Genomic DNA, 20,587 nt, shown 5'->3' on the forward strand with positions numbered 1-20,587 from the left:
GTGCGTACAAAACTGTTTGAGTTGCTCTTTCATTTGATATAATATTTATAATTGTAAGTTAATTGTAATAGATACTACAAAGTTTCAAAACCCAAATATTAATTTTGAAACACCCTGCATTACTTCAAATTGTGTCATCCTATATTCATGTCTTTTATATACATGTCATCAGGGCCGGTCCTAGTCAATTTGTCGCCCCATGTAATGGCATAATTTGCCGCCTCCCTCTTTCTCCAGAAAGAACAAATCTTAAAAGTTATGATTTTAAGTATGCTACTCCAGCATGAACAACAAAGGTGAGGGTAAGTGCAGTTGCGCTCAGAAAGGCTTAAATACTTACTAAAAATGCAATCCCGTTGTGCCTTTTTTTTTAAAAAAAAAAAAAATATATTAATCTACTACGTTAGTGAAAGATAAAGCAAACACACCTGCAGAGGAAAAATGGTAATCCTTTTTATAGAATTCACTATCGAGCTTCAATCTCAATGTATCAGTTTGCAATTCCAGTGCAACTAGCTCTTTTATCTTTATTTCTTAATTTCATTTCAATATCTGTTAACATTTTTTAAAAAAACTTGTTTCTATCTTCAATGAAAAGGAACTTGTTTCTGACAAAAACAAGACTAGTTATCATATCAAAACTGTGATAACTTACTAACTGGAACAGATATCCACTACTATTCGAGAACTGAATTCTCGCATTTGGCAACAATCAAGCAATTTGTGCTGGGATTTTTTTTAACCATTTGCTTTAGCATTGTCCATGTGGCCTTGACAAATGCAAACTAAACATAATTTATGAATGTAGTATTCAAATAGAAGGTCAGCTTAGTAAATGTAACTACCATCATCATGAAGTCTGTTTCCAACAAGAAATATTTAATTTAAATAATATACTTATGACAGATTTTACCGGACCATCCAAACTTGCCGCTCCACGCAAATGCACGTGTTGCATATATGGTAGAGCCGGCTCTGCATATCATATATATCTAGTCGACAAATTATTTATATATGACATTTAGAAAAATACTATTAGGCAAATTAGTATTAGTTTTTACCTTTAGACAAGTTATTTGAATTTTATACTGTTCGTGACATTATTTTCGTACTTATTAAAGGCCTGCTTTCACGAAAAAACAAAATTTCATTTCTACTTTTATTTCTTAGTTGATATTGATGAAAACTGCTGAAACCCGAATTGTTAATAGCTATGGCATTCATGTAAATTGTAAAATATTTGTAGCGTATTAGTATCTAGCGTTTAATTTATGTTGCATTTTACGGTAATTATACCTACATAAAAATATTTATTACTTAAACAGACGTAAGATGTATTAGAAATGACTATTTGAAAAAAAAACGAAATTTAGAAAAAAAACGAGAGGCAATGTTTTTTTTTCTAAAAAAACGAACATTTCTGAAAAAATACGAACGGTTTTTTTTCTATTTACAACACTATTCAAGTCACTCACTGACTGTTCGGATTTACTTTCTGACTTGTAGTCGCGTGATGTCTTTTCATTGGCTGTTTCGATTGGATTTCCTTCTGCGGGGCTTGGAAAGTTAAACTTTTTTTTAACTAGTTGCAATAATGGGGTAAAGGCCCGTTGTGATGAGGTAGAAGCAGCTTCTAAACCGTTTATGTGTGTAGTACTTGTAACTACTTTCGTCTCACCTGGCTTTCGACCACGTGTGAAGTGATGTTGTGGCTGTAGTTGTGGTAACGAACTCGCTACTTTAATCAGTACTGTGGTGCTGTTCTCTTCACTTTGCACTGACGACACGGTAGTTGGGACATTTGAACCAATAAATAATTAATAGAAAATAGGTAATGGAAAATTGTAATTTTGGGGGAAGTATGATAAATTTCTGAGGAGTCACGCCCAAGCCTTTGGGTGGAAGGGAACCTCTGAGGTTCATGACCATTTAAAAGTAAGTTTTGTTGGTGGTATTGCAAATTATAACTATAAACTAGTGCATTAACATAGAGACAGTAAGTTCTACAAACAATAAAAATGCAACGTCAGGCCACTAGGTTTCCATTATTAGATTTTGTCTCAAATGTTTTGTAATATCTCTGCACAGGGCTGTAGTCGAGGGTACACGCCGTATACCCTCTGCTTAATCTTAGTCATCAGAGTGTACCTTCTTCTTCAAAGCGTATATACTTCCTACTTTTGTTTCGTTTATATTTATATGTTGAATTGGGCCGTAAGTCCAATGATAACCCGGCGTCGGGATGTGGCGTCCCCATCACCCAGATCTTCGGAACTGCAGTCAGCTTCGGTCCTCTAGGTTGGGGGTTGTGTCGGATGGATTACCCGGCATTTAAAACATGTGATCGAGCACAGTAGAAAGATAATCCTCGGATATGGAGTACTTTCTTTGGATGCCAACCTTGCTATGGCCTGTTTATGATAAGTGGATTTGTGGTTTTAAGACGCATGGACCCGGAGTCATGGAACGTAGTAGTGGAACGCATGCATACCCAGCGGGAATGGAATGGATGAAATGGGTGCCGTGAATTGTTGGCGGGAGTTTTGAGAAGTGGTGATTTAAGTATTAAAAATAAAGTAACAAGTGTAAAGAAAATAGTATGTAATGCTTTTAGATTATAAAACAGTAAGGTATCCATTATATTTCAATTGAATTAGTACATGCGTTTTAATTGTTCATTAAAAAATCCTTCTATGTCTTTTATGACAGTCATAGATGATCACAAAACAGCGTATAGGCTACCCTCTGAAAATGTTAGGACTACAGCACTGCTTTACTATTTATCAGAGTTATGTGAACACGAGGAAGCCAATCCGAATGCTATTCGCAGTTTATTCTACAGGATGAATCAAAAGTCCCGTTATCTTCGAGACTGATTTGTTCTTCAGCTGCAAGCTCGAAGACATCAATTCAGCATAGTTTCTACAAATGAAGCATCATCATATTGTTCACTTGCATTGACAGAATATCATTACTAAATATTTTCTAACAGATGACTTGGCTGTAGCTCTCCTCAGCTACCAACACCCCTGGACAAGCCCCGGTCCAAATCGTGTGATAATTCATTGTAAGAGAACATCAAACTGAAAGTTGGTAGCGCTCGATACGACACAACAACTGAGGAACTTAGAGAAGCCATTCGAAATGCATTTGCTACGATCACTCCATAAATACTGTGGAGAAATTCTACCATACTTAGAGGCGAATAATTCTCTATTATGAAAATTATGATGTACACAGAAACAACCTGCAATATTGTTGTCTATAGCCTTATCGGATAACATGTATATTTTGTTATTATATTCTATTATTTTCAGATCCATCAGCATCTATATACGAACCACGCTTAGCGAGTAAATGGACTTTCGGCTCACCCTGTATACATCTGTGAACATAGAAAGACAATTACAAAGTTCGGTTTATTACTATGCAATTATACTGCAAAGCTAGCTTGTAGTGACCATCTAGCACAGATTGGTACTTGTTTGCATTACAAAAAGAAAACGATTGGCATGAAGCGGACCGAATTTCCCGGCAGGGAGATATTTATGAATTATTTATGAACATAAACTCAAGTCTCACTAAATCCTGAAAGTGTCTAGACAACAATATGAGACATTATTGTACTTTCTTTTTGTGTGTGTTCCATTATATATATATATCTAATGGGAGGTTAATATTTTCAATGATTTGCCTTACCGCATTTTTCAATTCATACTTTCTTCGTTGCCTTCCATGTTTCATCGTACAGTATTTCAATGCCAGCAGTAATATTAAATTATAATCTCATTGATATGTTCCTGAAAGGGAAAAAAAATGTTTATATGCTCCTCTAGTTAAAAATTTTGACATCTTTATCTATACTTACAAGTTAGTCTCAAATTTTATTTTCTGTCAGATATTGTAAACCTTTCATGTACCCTGAGGGAAACATTTAGTCGTAGAGTTTATTCTTGTTCTCTTTAATACGACATCGAAAGTGAATTTGGACATACTTTAGGATAGGAACAGTAAAAAACCTAAAATCTGTATTTTAGCATATTCTGCAGTGTTTTAAAAAACCTCCTGATCGGGCAGTATAGAGTTGATGACATTTTTACTTCATTTTCAGAATCAAGTCGATCTTGATAGAATCTTGACCTTCAGCTGAGCAATGCGAGATTGAAATCACACTGCATCGCATCGCGTCATAGCCACCACGCTCGCTTGCGTGTGGGGAAAGGGAGTGATATAGATAGACCACTTCCTGCTCAAGTCGCTTTCTTGGGAACAATTCTTCCTTTTTATATAGTAATGGCGGGGAGAGAGGGCAGTCAGTTTCTTTTCCCGTGAGTCATAGACACATACATGCACATAAGGGACCGTCTTTGTTGTAGGGGAAGGAGCAATCCAAGCATATGGGTGTGTTCAAGTTTCCTGTTGCAAAGCCGTCTGTGGAACGCAGACAAAAGCTTTTCTTTTTTTTTTATTTCCTACCTATGAATATTAATTAATCACCCACTCATTAGCGTTCTTTGAGACTCCTAGACACACTACTCTCCCAGCGAATAAAAGGAAACAATTATTTTATTAATTAATTACTACAGGACTTTAACCTTTGTACAGACATTACAATAGCAACAAAATTGTACTACGGAACACACAACATACAGATGACGTTGTTGTGTCAAACTGGTTGGTATATAGTACTCACAAAAGTGGAAAATTACAAGAAACAATAAAACGAGGCAAATAAACAAAATTAGATTATGACTATGGCATCAACATCGAAACAACTTAAAAAAAATAAAAAAAAAAAACTTTCTTAAGTCTTATTCATTAGTATCGTCTAACATGGTTTCTAAAAGGCACCGTTTTAAATTTTAACATTTTAAAATTGTTATTTTAAAGGAATTTGGTTTATCTAAAACTTCTTATACTTACCATCTCTGTACCTTGTGTTTGTCTGTCCGGGAGATTAAACCAAGTCTATTTGTCCGAGAAATAAAACCATGTCTATTCGTCCGGGAGATAAAACCATGTCGATACGCCCGGGAGATAAAACCATGTCTATTCGTCCGGGAGATAAAACCATGTCGATTCGTCCGGGAGATAAAACCATGTCTATTCGTCCGGGAGATAAAACCATGTCTATTCGTCCGGGAGATAATATATGTTTATATGTCCAGGAGATAAAACCATGTCGATTCGTCCGGGAGATAAAACAATGTTTATTTGTCCGGGAGACAAAAATCTCAAGAACTTTTAAGGTTCACCGTTAATTTTGGCCAGGACGTAGAAGCTCAAAAGTTTGGAATCGAGTTCGTTAATTGAGGTGATACTCAAACCGGAAGTGGTAGAAATCAAGTATTTCCGGTTTTAACATTGATCATAATAGGCCTACTAATGGAGCTACTATGACAATAAAACGCAGACGACCAACAGATGAGTCAAATATGACTGACGTAACTTTCTTAGTACTTCCGCCACAATAGTGACGGCAACGATTGGTGAAGCCTGGCCTCTACACCAATCATACACCAATGTTTTGAATCATATATGATACATCGGAAGATTTCCGTACGATTCGTAAAGCTGCCTTCTGAATGCACACTTGTAGAACACGTCAAACAGCAGAAGTGCATTAACAATGTTGCCAAACTTTGAAGACACAGTGAACGAGTGACCAAAAAAAAAAAAAAAAAAAAAAAAAAAAAAAAAGAACTAAAAGAACTGCAACACGAACGATAGCAAATATTCGAATTAAATGGTAACAGTCATAACAAAAATATAAAACAACTACAATAATAAGAAAACGAAACCTGACAACAGTGCACCCTCAGGAGATGTTCTTCGTACAGTGCGAGAGACAACACTGGATGATGGTTAACGACTGGGACACACTTTTGCTTTCTATTTGGGGGTTGAAATTGGTAATCTAAGTCAAGCTTCACGACTATAGTTGAGGAATTTCCGGGAAAAAAAATCATAACTTCAAAAAAATAGAAGAGTTCTAGGTGGCATCATATCTGTGCAAAATTATGCACAGGATTAAACAACCTATTTTGTCAAAAACAACACATGCTGTACTCTAGAAGCCGGCGATTCGAAAAAAAAAAAAAAAAAAAAAAAAGTATGGAACATTTCTAGCGAGAATACCACTAGTCATAGTGCTTGATGCAGCTGCCGGGACCGTTCTGCTCAACACGAGGCTCTTGGGACGACTCGATCTACATTTTTGTTCGTTTGTTTGTCTATATGCCTGTACCAGGCTACGGGACGCAATTGTCAGTCGTTTAACTTGAAATTTTAAGGGTGAAAGCAGAAGACACCCCAACTTTGCTGTATAGATTTTAGCGGCAATTCCGCGTGCAATAAGCAAATGGTAGCTATTGTTTCAAACTGGCGGGCATCCACGCTACAGAGCGCAATTTTCAATCTTTGAACTAGAAATTTTGAGGGTAGTAGGACAAGATGCTCTAAACTTGCGATATAGATTTTGACGGCGATCCGACAAACATTTTAAGATGGCGGCTTGTTTTCCAAATGGAGGACATCCACGCAATAAGATGACATTCTCGAACTTTTACTTTCCAATTTTCAGAGTGGAAGAAAGGGCACTCTAAATTTGTTGTATACATTTTGGCAGCGATCCAACGTAAAATTTCAATATGGTGGCCAGTGTTCTAAATGGTGGCATCCACACTACAGGGTAGGATTTTCGTTCTTTTAACTGACCATTTTGAGAATATAAGCACGAGACACTCAACAATTGTATAACTTTTGAGAGCGATCTGACAGAATTTCAAAACGGCGGCAATTTTTCACAATGGCGGGCAACTAGGCTACAGGAAGCCATTTTCTGTATTTTAACTCTAAATTTTGTGGGAAGAAGCATGCGTTATTCTAGATTTGCCTTATAGAGTTTAGTGGCGATCCGACAGATAATTTCAAACTGGCGGATTGTTTTCAAAATGGCGGGTATATATGCTCCGGGACACCATTTTCAGTTTGTTAACGTGAGGCATGTAGTCAGTAGGTCTACTAGTACTATATGCATTGGATAATGGAATTTTTATTTAATTCCGCAAAAAAACCCACTAGTTCTATACATTTTCCATCCTCACAGCCAGAGCATATCATTTGGTATCATTCAATGCATTATGATAAAATTACTGATGCCTACAGATTATTTAGACGCAACATCACAAAATTTGGTACTTATGGGATGAATATATGATTTCTTTCACTTTCCCAACATTGTGATTTTCGTCGTTATGGGTTTTTTGCAGGAAACCCCTCAGTTGTTTTCGGTGATTCAAAAGAAATTTTCACATATCGAGCTTATAATGCTGCTGACCTATTAACATTCCGGTGAAAAAGAAATTTGTAATTTTTTGTTGGATTACCAAAACAAGAGACTTTAAACAACAAATCGATTAAAAACAAGGAACGTAAGAATGAAAAGCATACCTCTATAAAAATAAATGTGAAATGCATATTAGTCTATCTTTTATACAACAGGCAGCCATATTCTTGCACTTTTGTTGACATCAGAAGTGACGAAATTACTTGACTAATCCATGGGTTGTAGGCAGTGGCGTATTTAGGGGGGTGGCTTCCGGGCTTAAGCCCCCCCCGAAATCTTACTTAGTATAGTAAAGTAAATGAAATATCTTGCAGAATTTTTACATTTCCAGGCAAAGCCCCCCCCCGAAAGTTAGCAAAGCCCCTCCCGAAACAAAATCGTAAATACGCCACTGGTTGTAGGGATCAAATTCAATGATCTCCCACTGTGGCCTTTATTAATTACTGGAAAAACCCTTTTACGAGAAAGAATTCCCTTTCAGAAAAAAAAAAAACATAAACGAATCCTTTTCCAATAAGTACTACCTATCTTGTGCAAATAACTATTTTAAAAACTATTGCATGTACGATCGTATACAAGAATTATCAAAATAATGAAAATATCTGTTGTCCTATAGTTTGCAACATGTTAAGATCTGTGAGGTGGTAACACGAAGGATGAATGTGTAGCGCGTGGCCATTGCAACTGGGAGGTTATGTGATCATCTTTATAGTGATCGTACGGAGTCGTGAAGCTTGACCTAGATTTATCAATTTCACCATCTAATAGAACGCGAGGGTGTGTCTCGGTCGTCAACTCCTCCGCGAAATTTTGTCAGTGTTGTCTCTCACGTTTTACGAAGAACACCTCCGAGAGAACGGTGTTATCGGATTGCCCCTAAGTTTCGGTTTGTTAATTTTTGTTGTTATTGTTGTTGTCTTTGTTTTACAATTTTGCTATATTATTGTTAGTGTTCATGTTATAGTTCTTTAAGTGTTTTTTTTATCGCTCTTTCACTATATTTTCTAAGTTTGGCAACTTAGTTGGCGCACTTCTGTTATTTCACGTTTTCTCACATGTCTATTCGGAAGGCAGCTGCACGAATCGTGTCGAATTCTTCCGATGAATCACACGTAAGGGAAAGCAGTTCTATGATTGGTGTAGCCCAGGCTTCACGATTCCTCGCGATGAGTATAGTATGTCAGTACGGACTCATGTGTTGAAGTGGGCAAACAGTTGTGATGTAGAAGCTAAATAGTGGATTTGTGTTAGCACAAATGTATCTAAGATGGCCAATGTGTTAGCTGTATCAGAGCTGAGTTTCTTGCAGATACAATACTTTGCCGAAGGACTTACACACACACATGCACTTACGCATTATTTTATTATGATCACGTAATGGCGTATTTAACAACATATACTTATGTAAAAGAACACATTTGTAACAATAAAGGACTGCACAGTTATATTTATTGTTTTAGACAAAAAGCTACAGATTTATGATGGGGTTGTTTGCAGTTGTATGTTCCAATCTAAAGATGTTCCATACAAGTTGATTATTTTAATAATAGTATTACTTTCGTGCACTTTCTACTAAATACAGAATCGTCATTACATGAGAGCTCTAATGAGATCTACTACAACGTTTGAGTAACGATTCTTTGGAAAAGACTAACAATAGAATGCTTCTGTCTGCAATTAATTTTCAATATTCCTGATTGTTTTGCGTGTTTCTTTGTATGTTGTGTGTGTACGAATGTCTTTGCTTAAGAGCTTCCGGCCTTTGTTACGAATAGCAGAAAACAGTTCTCGGCAAAATAACAAAAGAAAGATCATGGCTTCGTGTCCGCTGTCGGCCATGTTACGGAACGAAGGAACTCTGCTGGATTTACAATGTTACAAGCTTCAGGTTCTTATTACTATACGTGGCGGTCCTTAGTAGAGTTTTATACAGTAGAATGGTTAATCATATGCATACATCCTTCAAACTACTACACATTCCCTCATGGCTACACTGTGTACGAAAAGAAAGAAAGAAGAAGAAGAGAGAAAGAAAAGACAAAAATAAAATTAAAGTCAAATTAGGACAATTTTGAAAGACCAATATGAAGCTAAACTATTTGTTGAAGATGTGTTGTAACTTTTAACAAAGGCAGAATTGACGGAGAAAATTGAAGTTCTGTTGAATTGGCAACACTTTTTTCAATTGCTACTGAGAATAGGATATATGGTAACAAGCTAGGTCTTTGCACTTGTCACACGTTATGAGTTCGACCCCCGTGCTAGGTATCGTGGGAAAGCAAAAAACAAGAAGACAAGTTCGAAAGAGAAAAACTACGTAGTGCATATAAGAACTCTGTCGCCAGTAAAGTTACGAGGCCTTGAACCTTGTTCGGGAGCTGTCTTCTCATACTCCCCCCCCCCTTCAATTTCAAGAAAGAAGGAGGAAACAACGCTGTGACAGGTGTACAACATCATGAAATTAAAAAAAATAAAAGTTTAGTATGAACACTGTTAATGCTCTGGTTACGTGCAAATTTCGCACGAAACACGTCATTACTTGAGGGGAGCATATAGACAAAGTAGTGGGGAAGGGCAGACAAGAAATATAAATACGTAGTAGGATATATGTTGAGATATGCAACAATAGTCAATGAAGAACATAGAAACCTCCTCAGAAGACTCAAATAAAGTAAACGCATATTCAGGTCCGTAGCTAGATGATGTCCAGGTCGGAACTTTGTCCCTCCTGACATTATTATTATTATTATTATTATTATTATTATTATTATTATTATTATTATTATTATTATTATTATTATTATTATTATTATTATTATTATTATTATTTACATAAACATATGTTCAAAAATCAGTTAATAAATTATTATAACTTATTTCGTTGCATAAAAACAAAATCAATTAGTTGTGGGGCTTAGAAACTTTACTTGCCTTACCAAATAGTTTTACAGCCCGGGGTGGGTCTTGGCTTCTTCAACGATACGCCTCCATTCCTTTCTATCATGTATTTTCCTTCTGCATCCTTTCACATCCATTGCTGCCACATCTGATGTTATGTCATCTATCCATCTTCTTTTCGGCCTTCCATTGCTTCTTCCTCCATACATTCTCTCCTACACTGTCCTCTTTGGCATCCTATCCCGTTCTAGTCTTTCGACGTGTCCCAGCCACCTAAATATTTCCACTTTTATTTACTCCACTATGTCTTGTCCTTCTAATATCTTGTTTATTTCCATGTTGTTTCGTAATCTTCAAATGCTGTTTTCTTGTATCGGCCTGCTTATTCTCCTGATGGTTTTCCTTTCAAACTTGCTCAGTTCCTCTTCATCTGTTTTATAGTATTCGCGCCGAGTCATGAAGCTTGACCTAGATCTATCGATTTCACCACCCAATAGAAGGCGAGGGTGTGTTCCGGTCGTCAACCCCCACCCATCAAATTTTGTCAGTGTCGTCTCTCGCGCTACACGGAAAACATCTCCCGAGAGTACAGTGTTGTCGGATTGGCGCCAAGTTCCGTTTTGTTAATTGTCTTTTGTTGCGTTATATTTTCGTTGTTACTATTCGTGTTATTGTTACCGTTTTAGAATAATAGTTACAGTTGGTTATTGTTGCGCAGTGTTATTATTGGTAATTTTTTAAATACTTTTTTAAATACTCATTTATTATCCCTTCAAAGTTTGGCAGCATTGTTGGTTAATTTCAGCTGTTTGACGTTTCCCCAAGTGTGCGCTTGGGAAGCGACTCCACGAATTGTACCGAAGTTTTCCGATGCATCGGAGCTCAAACAAAATATTACTGTGATTGGTTTAGAGCCCAAGCTTCACGACTGGGCGCGAGTACTATAGTCATTGTTCATACCTCGACTCCTCAGATTATTACTGGTCTCACAAGGGTCTTAAATATTTTAATTTTTGAATTTCTTGACGATAGCTTTTTTTCGCAATAACATGATGTTTCTGAAGTAAGCCCTATTGTCTGCCTGTACTCTGTCTTTAATTGTTCCGGTGATTCTATTTTCGTTGTCTAGTGTCAATTCATAGTACATCACTTCATCAACTATCATTCGTCTGTTATTCAGAATCAAGGCACGAATTCATTCAATAATGTCATCAGTTGATACTGTAGCTGGATGCCCTGCTCTTTCGTCATCTTTCGTGCTCGTTCGACCACTTTTGAATTGTTCAATTCACTAGTAAACACTTTGCGGTGGCAACACATTGTCGCGATATTCTGCTGAAAGTCTTCTGTAAATTTCCGCTACGGGCACATCTTCAGATCACAAGGAAATAAAACCGGGTGACAGAATGCTGTTCTTCTTTGGTACACATACACACAAAGAGTGGTGTGCTCATCTTTTACTTCGCAGCAGCGTAAAGCAGACTGATGTGATAACGCTGTAACTTACTGCAGGCAAAACCAACGGTGACACCTAGCGTACGCGAGCACACAATGCCGTAGAGCCAACCTGAAAGAAATAGAAAAGTAGTGGTTAGTTATTGACTTGCCCTCGTATGTATCACAGTTAGAAAAAGATGAACAACAGATAGAATGTGTTGATTAACAGTTTACTTTTAAGCACAGTGGGACATCGATAACTCGAAGCTGAAAGGAATACACAATAATTTGAGTTATCGACTTTTTCAAGTAATCAAGGTTCGAGTTGTCAAGGTAGCCACAACAAAAACGCGAGATACCAAGATTCCACGTTCCTCATTAAAAGTGACTACATAATCTCTAAAAGTTTTATTCATTCAACCTCTATAATTCGAAGTTCTAAAAGTTCCAAGGAAGAAGAAGAGTTATTGACCTAGAAACAGGTAGAGGAGGGCTTTCAAGCCTAGACAGAAGTAAGACATAATTACAGTACACATTAGCAACAATGACGGAACTAACAATAATGACAATTAGGTAAAAGCATAGAGTTATAGACTCGAGTTATCCAGGACTCATCCAGAGAAAACCGAATTATAGAGGTAAACTTTGACTTGTAAAGGTTCGCAAATACGAAAGTTCGGGTTACCGAAGTTTTTAAATATGATTATGGAACCCTTAAAATTCGACTTATCGATGACCAACTATATATATAAAACCAGCTGAAATACCCGTTCTTCCCACTGGGGGAATAGATTTATGGAAAATGTTTTAGCTTCCTCGCCTCCTTAGAATACGCATATCAATCAAAGTGTAATAATAAAGATCTCAAATTGCATTTTTGGCATAAATTTTGAACCTTTCTATCACCTTAGGATATGTCATTTAATCAAAGTTACATGATAATTTCCCATCTTGAGGTAGGTAACAAAGATAGAGTGGGTTGTGAGTTGAGTGAGTTAGTGGGTCTTGGTTCAACAGGACGTGAAGCACTGCGACCCACCACGCACCATAACCCACTTTGACCCACCAACCCACCATGACCCACCGATCCACTCTTCTGAGTGCATTGTAGACAGTATTTTCTCAACCCTGGTAAAGTCTACTTCTATTTTCAAGACCATCATTTTTCTTCCTTTCTCATTTGTTTCTATTTACTCACCTAAGATGAGTATATCTAAGTGAAAGAAGAACTTTAGTCACTTTTGGATATTGATATTTGTAATTCTAATAATCCCAATAGGATTTACTACTTGACTTTCGAGAGAAGTCGAATTTTACATTTTTTCCCCCTTTACGTTGGCCTATTTTATCTTGATTTGAGACTTTCAAATTTCATCCCATTTTCCACCGAAAGGTATCTGCAATTCATCAAGGAAATAATTATATATGATAATTAAATTGAAATTAATCATAATATGGCCCACACTAATCATAATAATCATAATAGTCAATTAATCATAATATGACAAACACTTTACCATTTTATATCGTAAAAATCAGATCCACTGGTATTGTAACAACTGCGGTATTTGAGTGATTGACCGTAGAAATTCAAACTCTGATTAGTGATAATTTTTATACCGTAGTTTTATTACAAGCGTAAACTCTTTAATCAATGAAGCGGAGGACGTGGATCATGGGTCAGGATTGATGACGATGAGTTTTGGTGGGTGGTGGGTCAGAGTGGGTCACGGTAGGTGAAGAGTCAGTGGGCCATGGATCAGGTTTTCATTGACCCACGCCATCTCTAGTAGGTAGTAAAGTTCCACTTATTTTTATTGAGAAATTTATATACCGAGTTCATCTTCCTAACTCGAGGAATTCGTGAGATATTGTATTTTTGGCTCTAAATTTTGAATCCTCATTACCCACCTTAGGATGCGCCTTTTAATCAAAGTAAAATAACAAAAGCCCAGTTCAAGATGGGTAATAACTGTGAGCCAAAACATTTCAAACTGTTTAGACTATTTCCTCATAATGCGATCACAAAAAAAAAAAAAAAGTTTTAATGTAAAAAAAAATTACAAAAATGCCCCCTTTTCTTCTTTAAAACGGAAACTATCAAAAACGCTGGGAGATAGTTCACTTATTTTTAATAAGGAGCTTTTATACACCAGGTTTTATCTTCCTAACTTAACAAGATCGTGAGATACTTTTTTTTTTTTTTTTTTTTTTTATAAATATTGATTCCCGCTCTCACCTTAGGATAAGCATTTTAATAAAAATTAACAGTGTGGAAACCAGTTCGAGGTACGTCATAACTATATCCAAAAATTCATTTCAAATGATTTAGCCGTTTTCTCGTCATGCTATCACAAACAACATCATTTTAATTTTTATATAATAACTAAATAAATAAACAGTCAATTCGAGCAGAATAAAAATCATCAATTATATTTGACAACGAACAACAAACGTTTTCTCAAATTTGTTGGAAACTACCGGCCAGACAATTTGTTCTCAAGCATCCAATTTAATTAAGCTCGGTGTCATTATCGACCGATACACTCATGTCTCATCTTGTCTCATGTCTCGTATTTCCCAAACTACGTACTGTCGTCTTGATTCAGTGTCATAATGAAAATCTCGGATGAGGGTATATATACTTCAGTATCAATTCCGTCTTAACATTTACCATGGATATTATATAGGATCATTTTTTTAAAGTTTACGTGGAAAAAATAGTTTTTGTCGATTTACTCGAAAATTATGCATGAAAATTTACAGCACTCATATAATTTTAATTAATTCAATGACATCTTTCGATTGGTGTGCATTGTATGTTTCGACACTGATTATAATAATGATACTACTACTACTACTACTACTACTACTACTACTACTAATAATAATAATAATAATAATAATAATAATAATAATAATAATAATAATAACTAGCTGAACCTGTTCTGTCTACACAGCACTTTATTCATATATGAGCATAAACCTCCTTGTCATTCCTCACATCTGTACATGTCCGTTTACATATAGAAGTGAAAGACGTCTTGATAAAAATCGGCAAAGGATACCACAAAGGGGAGATTTTTTCTCGATTATTTCTTTTTCAGTATCTCGCTCATTTGCAAGTTTTTAGCCTACTTCCGGTTGGAGTTTGTAATTCATGTATGACCAGTGTTTTCTTTCTTCTTGCGTGCAGTATGTAATAAGCAAATACATTAAACACACAATTAATTATGGTGTTCATTGGGCAAAATACTCCAAACAATAAAGATTCATCTTACAAGTTAGACTGGAGAAATGGTTATCCTTAGTTTTTCATGGTATAATTTGCCCATGAAACAAACGTCCAAGAGTTATACAACCCCTTTACACAAATATGCGCTATTGGAATGTATATCCCGTAGGATATGATGCTTTACTTTTTAAAAAAATTTTAACACTTTCAGTGTAGCCCTAAAAATGTAATAAAGAAATAACGGCCATATATATTTTTTTAAATATTCAATTAGAACTGGACAATCTACACAAAATTTGGAATCGACCAGTGAAAACGGCACGTTTCTAGTACATGTGGTTTTCAATATTTCATTGTCGAACATCTAAACAAACATATAAACTTTTCTTTGGAGACAAACATATAAACCTAGCTAGGGCTAAGGAGGCTCAGGTGGGCATAGTGTTGTAAATAGAAAAAAAACCGTTCGTTTTTTTTTCAGAAATGTACGTTTTTTTAGAAAAAAACATTGCCTCTCGTTTTTTTTCTAAATTTCGTTTTTTTTTTCAAATAGTCATTTGTAATGTATCTTACGTCATTTAAGTCTGAAGTATTTTTATGTAGGTGTAATTACCATAAAATGCAACATAAATTAAACACTAGATACTGATACGGTACAAATATTTTACAATTTATATGAGTAGCGTACCTACTAATAATCTGTGTTTCTGTACTGTTTCACCAATATCAACAAAGAAATAAAAGTATAAATGAACATTTGTTTTTTTTTTTTTTCCGTGAAAGTAGGCCTTTAATAACTACGAAAATAATATCACGAACAGTATAAAATGCAAATAACTTGTCTAAAGGTAAAAACTAATACTAATTTGCCTACTAATATTTTCTGAATATCATATAAATAATTTGTCGACTAGATATATGATATGCATTGCTGGCTCTACCATATGTGCAACACGTGCATTTGCACTGGGCTGCAATATCTGTCATAAGTGTTTTATTTAAAATAAATATTTCTTGTTGGAGATAGACTTCATGATCATGGTAGCTAAATTTACTAAGCGAGGGGGGCTATGACGCAAATTGCGTCATTGAAATATTTGGGGGGATTAAAAATCTATATAAATATGCTTGAGGGTGTGTAAAAATTAATCGAAAAGATTTTTTTTCATGGAAGAACATCTACGGATAGACAATTGAGGGGGAGGGTGTGTCATGGACATGAGGGGGGTGGGCACCACTGACTAAGCTGACCTTCTATTTGAATACTACATTCATAAATTATGTTTAGGTCGCATTACTTTAAGTAACATGATCAGTGCTATAGCAAATGGTAAAATAAATCCCAGAATAAATTGCTTGATTGTTGTCAAATGCAGGAACTCAATTCTCGAATGCCTGTCCCCTTTGGTTAGTTATCAAAGTTCTGATACGAAAGCTTCTCTTGTCTTTGTCGCAAATAAGATTGTTATCATGGAAAGTGGAAACACTTAAAAAAAAAAAAATAACAGATGTAGAAGGAAAATAAAGAAATAAAGGTAAAAGAGCTAGTTGCACTATAATTGCAAACTGATATGTTGAGATTGAAACTCGATATTGAATTCTATAAAAAGGATTACCATCTTTCAGATGTATTTGCTTTATCTTTCACTAACATAATAGATTAATATTTAAAGAAAAAAACAGACACAACAATATTGTATTTGTAGTAAGTATTTAACCCTTTCTGAGTGCGAGTGTAGTTTCCCTCCCTTTCGTTGTTCATGCTGGAGTAGCATACTTAAAATCGTGACTTTTAAGATTTGTTCTTTCTCAGTGTTGGGTAAGTTACTTGTAAAAATGTAACGCGTTACAAGTTACTTTACTTTCTCTTAAAATGTAACGTGTTAGTAACGCGTTACTTGCCTCAAAAAAGTAACTGTTACTTTACTTCGAAAGTAACGCGTTACTAACGCGTTACTTTTAGGTCCGAAACTTTAAAAATGTGAAAAAAATTATAACTTCAATTTTCCGTACTACTATTACTACCGCTATTATTATTATTATTATTATTATTATTATTATTATTATTATTATTATTATTATTATTATTATTATTATTATTATTATTATTATTATTATTATTATTATTGCACGTTCTGAATCGCTTTATGTAAATGCAAGGACAAATTTTTACTTGATATATAAACATTTTCATATAATGTAACATTGATAAAATGCCATACTGGGTTACTCGTAGGGATGGACACGAGCGAGTTTTCTTTGACACTCGATTCGACTAGAAACAAACATCTTTGAGCTCGACCCGAGAACTCGACTCGAAAAATTTCCTCCAGCTCGTAGTTTCGAGTACATTCTTCAAGTATATTACATAGACAGTATAATTATTATCAATGACACTACTACTACTACAACTTATATTATTTGTTGTAGAGAAATACAATTTGTTATTATTACTTAATACATAATACAACTTATATTATTATTATTATTATTATTATTATTATTATTATTATTATTATTATTATTATTATTATTATTATTATTATTATTATTATTATTATTATTATTATTATAACAACACTGTATATAAAGAGAAAGATAGCTGTGGTTTGTATTTGAATACTAAAAAACTAGTTGATTGCCAACCTCGGTAGTCGTGAAGTCTAGGAGTCAAGGACATTGTTCACGAGCTTCTGAGTTTGGGTTGAGGGTCTAGGTTGAGTATTCGGGCTCGAGCCAAACACTGTTAAAAGTTAAAGGGCACTGGCCAAATATCTTCAAAACTGCTCGGCCCCTGTTTAGAATTGTCAACGACTCGAGCAGCTCGGCTCACAGCTCATTCACTATCGACCCGAACCGAGAAGTGAGCGGAGCCAACAGCTCACCCAACCGACTCGGCAAGAGCTCTCGGCTCAGTTGAGCCGAACCGAGCACATGGCTCATCCCCACCAAGCCAGCTCGAGCCGATGGTTCACCCCGAGTGAGCCGGCTCGAGCCATCTTCTCAGTTGAGCCGAGCCGAGCTGAGCTTGTTATAAAAGATCTCTTGTGGTCTCGCTATCGAGGCGAGACGAGATCCGAGCCGTGTCCCCTCTCGTGAGCAACACTAAAAGTATTCCATATTATTGTTTAGCTTACATTTCTCATGGCTTTCGTTTTCCAGTGTAATCAGACCATGATTTCAAGACGACTTAAAACGAACGAGCCATTTATCAAACTCGACTGGACTCGAAACTCGACGCGAAAAACTGAATCGGCTCGGAACTCGACTCGAGGATATTACCCTTGACTTTACTCGAAACTCGACTTGAATTCGAGTCGAGTCGAGTTTTAGCTTGACTCGTGCTCATCCCTATACGTTAGGAAAAATGGTTGCTTATTATTATTCTGTTAAACTAATTATATAATAATAACAATGTTGTTATGTAAAATTAAAAATAAAGAGTATACTGTAGAGAAACATTACACTACTCTATAATCAACGGAACTCAAGGATAAGCAAACTGATCTGAAATAACTCGAATATTACATACCATCAGCAAACTATTTTCTAGTAAGAAAATAGGCCTGCTCATCAGAACACAGTTTATTCATATTAACACCTTACTGTAAATCGTTAACTATGCCACCCTAGTTTTTGATAAATATTATCCGCCGGGGCACTTCAGACACTTTACTTTTAAATTCTGTCCACCATCATCCTTAGCTCCTAAGAAAAGAGTATTCTTTCAAATGTTCGAACGGTAAAATATTTTAGTTCTCCATCTTTATAAAAAAACAACACCAATCAAAGTAAAATAGTTGCACTCCTAGTTCACTCACTGAATGCATTGATTTGGAGCTGTCAAAATCTACAACAAAATCTTCCAGGTGCTTGCAATCAGTACACGTTGTTTCCCTAAGGCTGTCCTCATCTTCAAAAAACAGCAAGTGGCACTACGAACTTATCTGTTTCTCTGTGTGTCTGTGACTGTCGGTCACTGACATACGTAGTTCATGCTCGATTGTTTCATTCTGAAAATTCACTTACAGGAAAGAAACATTTGTTTCCGAAAAAAAAAAAATACATATATTGTAGTTACTCATCCGAAATGTAACGCGAAAAAAGTAACGCAAACTAGGTACGTTACTTAAAAATTTGTAACGCGTTACCGTTACAGTTACTTTGGAAAAAATGTAACGCGTTACTAGGAAACGTTACTTAAAAAGTAACGCGTTACAAGTAACGCGTTACTTGCGTTACGTTACTTCCCAAGACTGTTCTTTCTGGAGAAAGATTTAGGCGGCAAATTACGTCATTGCGCGGGCGACAAATTGCCTGGGGTCAGCCCGATGATATGTACATTCATGTCCACAATGATTGTCGCATATCTATAACTGTCTTCTTGTAAGAATATAATTTGATAATGATTTTGCAGGGTACTTTTAATATTACGTGTATAATCGGAAAATGTATATTTGTTGTACAGCGGTGGACACTTCTAAATGGTACACCTTAGCCGTAAATCTCCATATGGCTGTACCATTTAGAAGTGTCCACCGCTGTACATTTCAAAGCAAAAGAATTATAAATACGAAAATGAGAAAGAGTAAAAGAAACTGTTGCTAAATGGAAAGAAAGTTTTATTTTTGTATTATTGTTCTTATTTACTGCTGTTTTGACATGAAATTTGCCACATACATGTCTTTGCCGATTATACACATACTAATATTATAACAAATACCAGGCGGATTCGTTATCAAATTATATTCCTACAACAACATATTTATAGACATACAACAATAATCTTGGACATGAGTGTACATACAAGACATGAATATAGGATGACATAATTTGAAGTAATGCAGGGTGTTTCAAAATGAATATTAGGGTTTTGAAACTTTGTAGTATCTATTACAATTAACTTACAATTATAAGTATTATCAAATAAAAGAGCAACTCAAACAGTTTTGTACACACGCATGCCATGCATTGTTTCCTCTGTCTGCCGTTAGAAAGAGCAAGTAGCAAAGATGGAGACTAGAGACCAGAAAGCTTTGTGTGTTTTAACTTTGCAAAGACTGAATCTGTAGTTACAGTGCAACCGTCTGTGTGAATTGAATGTTTTGTGTCATATGGCGGATAGTTTATGGGCCTTTCTCACCTATTGACTCTATGTGTGCCATGTGACGAATGAAGCTCACATCGAACACTTGAAGCAAAAACTGTTTGAGGTGTTCTTTTATTTGATGTATTGTTTATAATTGTGCGTAAAATGTAATAAGTACTGCGAAGACTTAATTCCCCGATATTCATTTTGAAACACCCTGCATTTCTCAGCATCAGTATTGGAACTAAGATGTAAAAAGGAGAGATTGTGATTGTTTACAACAACGATATTATTATTAGTCAAGACTATAATTAATACAACAACACAAGTTAGTAGTCAAAAAATGTAATTAAATGTACACTCGTAACCCTTTCGGACCCAGGTGGCCAAAGTGGCACATACGGATATGTCAATTTTTTAATCCGCTCCTGTATGGTCACTAATTAAGATATCGGTATATATATATTTCTTGCCAAATATGGTTGGTCCATAGTTTATCATTTTAGTTTCTTTTTCTTCTGTGTGTCGAATTTCCCTCTCAAATTTCACCCCAGTCAAAAATTTGAGAATTTTCGAATTT

General features: G+C 35.5%; 1 long non-coding RNA gene across 1 annotated transcript in view; it reads right to left on the reverse strand.

Moving 5' to 3' along the window:
• The window catches only part of LOC145692019 (uncharacterized), a 108,246-nt gene extending 97,377 nt beyond the window's left edge, over window positions 1-10,869 (reverse strand). The window contains exons 1-2 of the long non-coding RNA XR_014132607.1: window positions 10,285-10,869; window positions 3,700-3,800 (exon numbers count right to left, since the gene is read on the reverse strand). This is a non-coding gene — a long non-coding RNA (uncharacterized LOC145692019). The remainder of the gene's footprint in view (window positions 1-3,699; window positions 3,801-10,284) is intronic.
• Between the last annotated feature and the right edge of the window lie 9,718 nt (window positions 10,870-20,587).

Source organism: Thermobia domestica, chromosome 8 (genome assembly GCF_964235325.1).
Source record: "Thermobia domestica chromosome 8, izTheDome1.hap1.1, whole genome shotgun sequence".
In the NCBI taxonomy this organism is placed as follows: Eukaryota; Metazoa; Arthropoda; class Insecta; order Zygentoma; family Lepismatidae; genus Thermobia; species Thermobia domestica.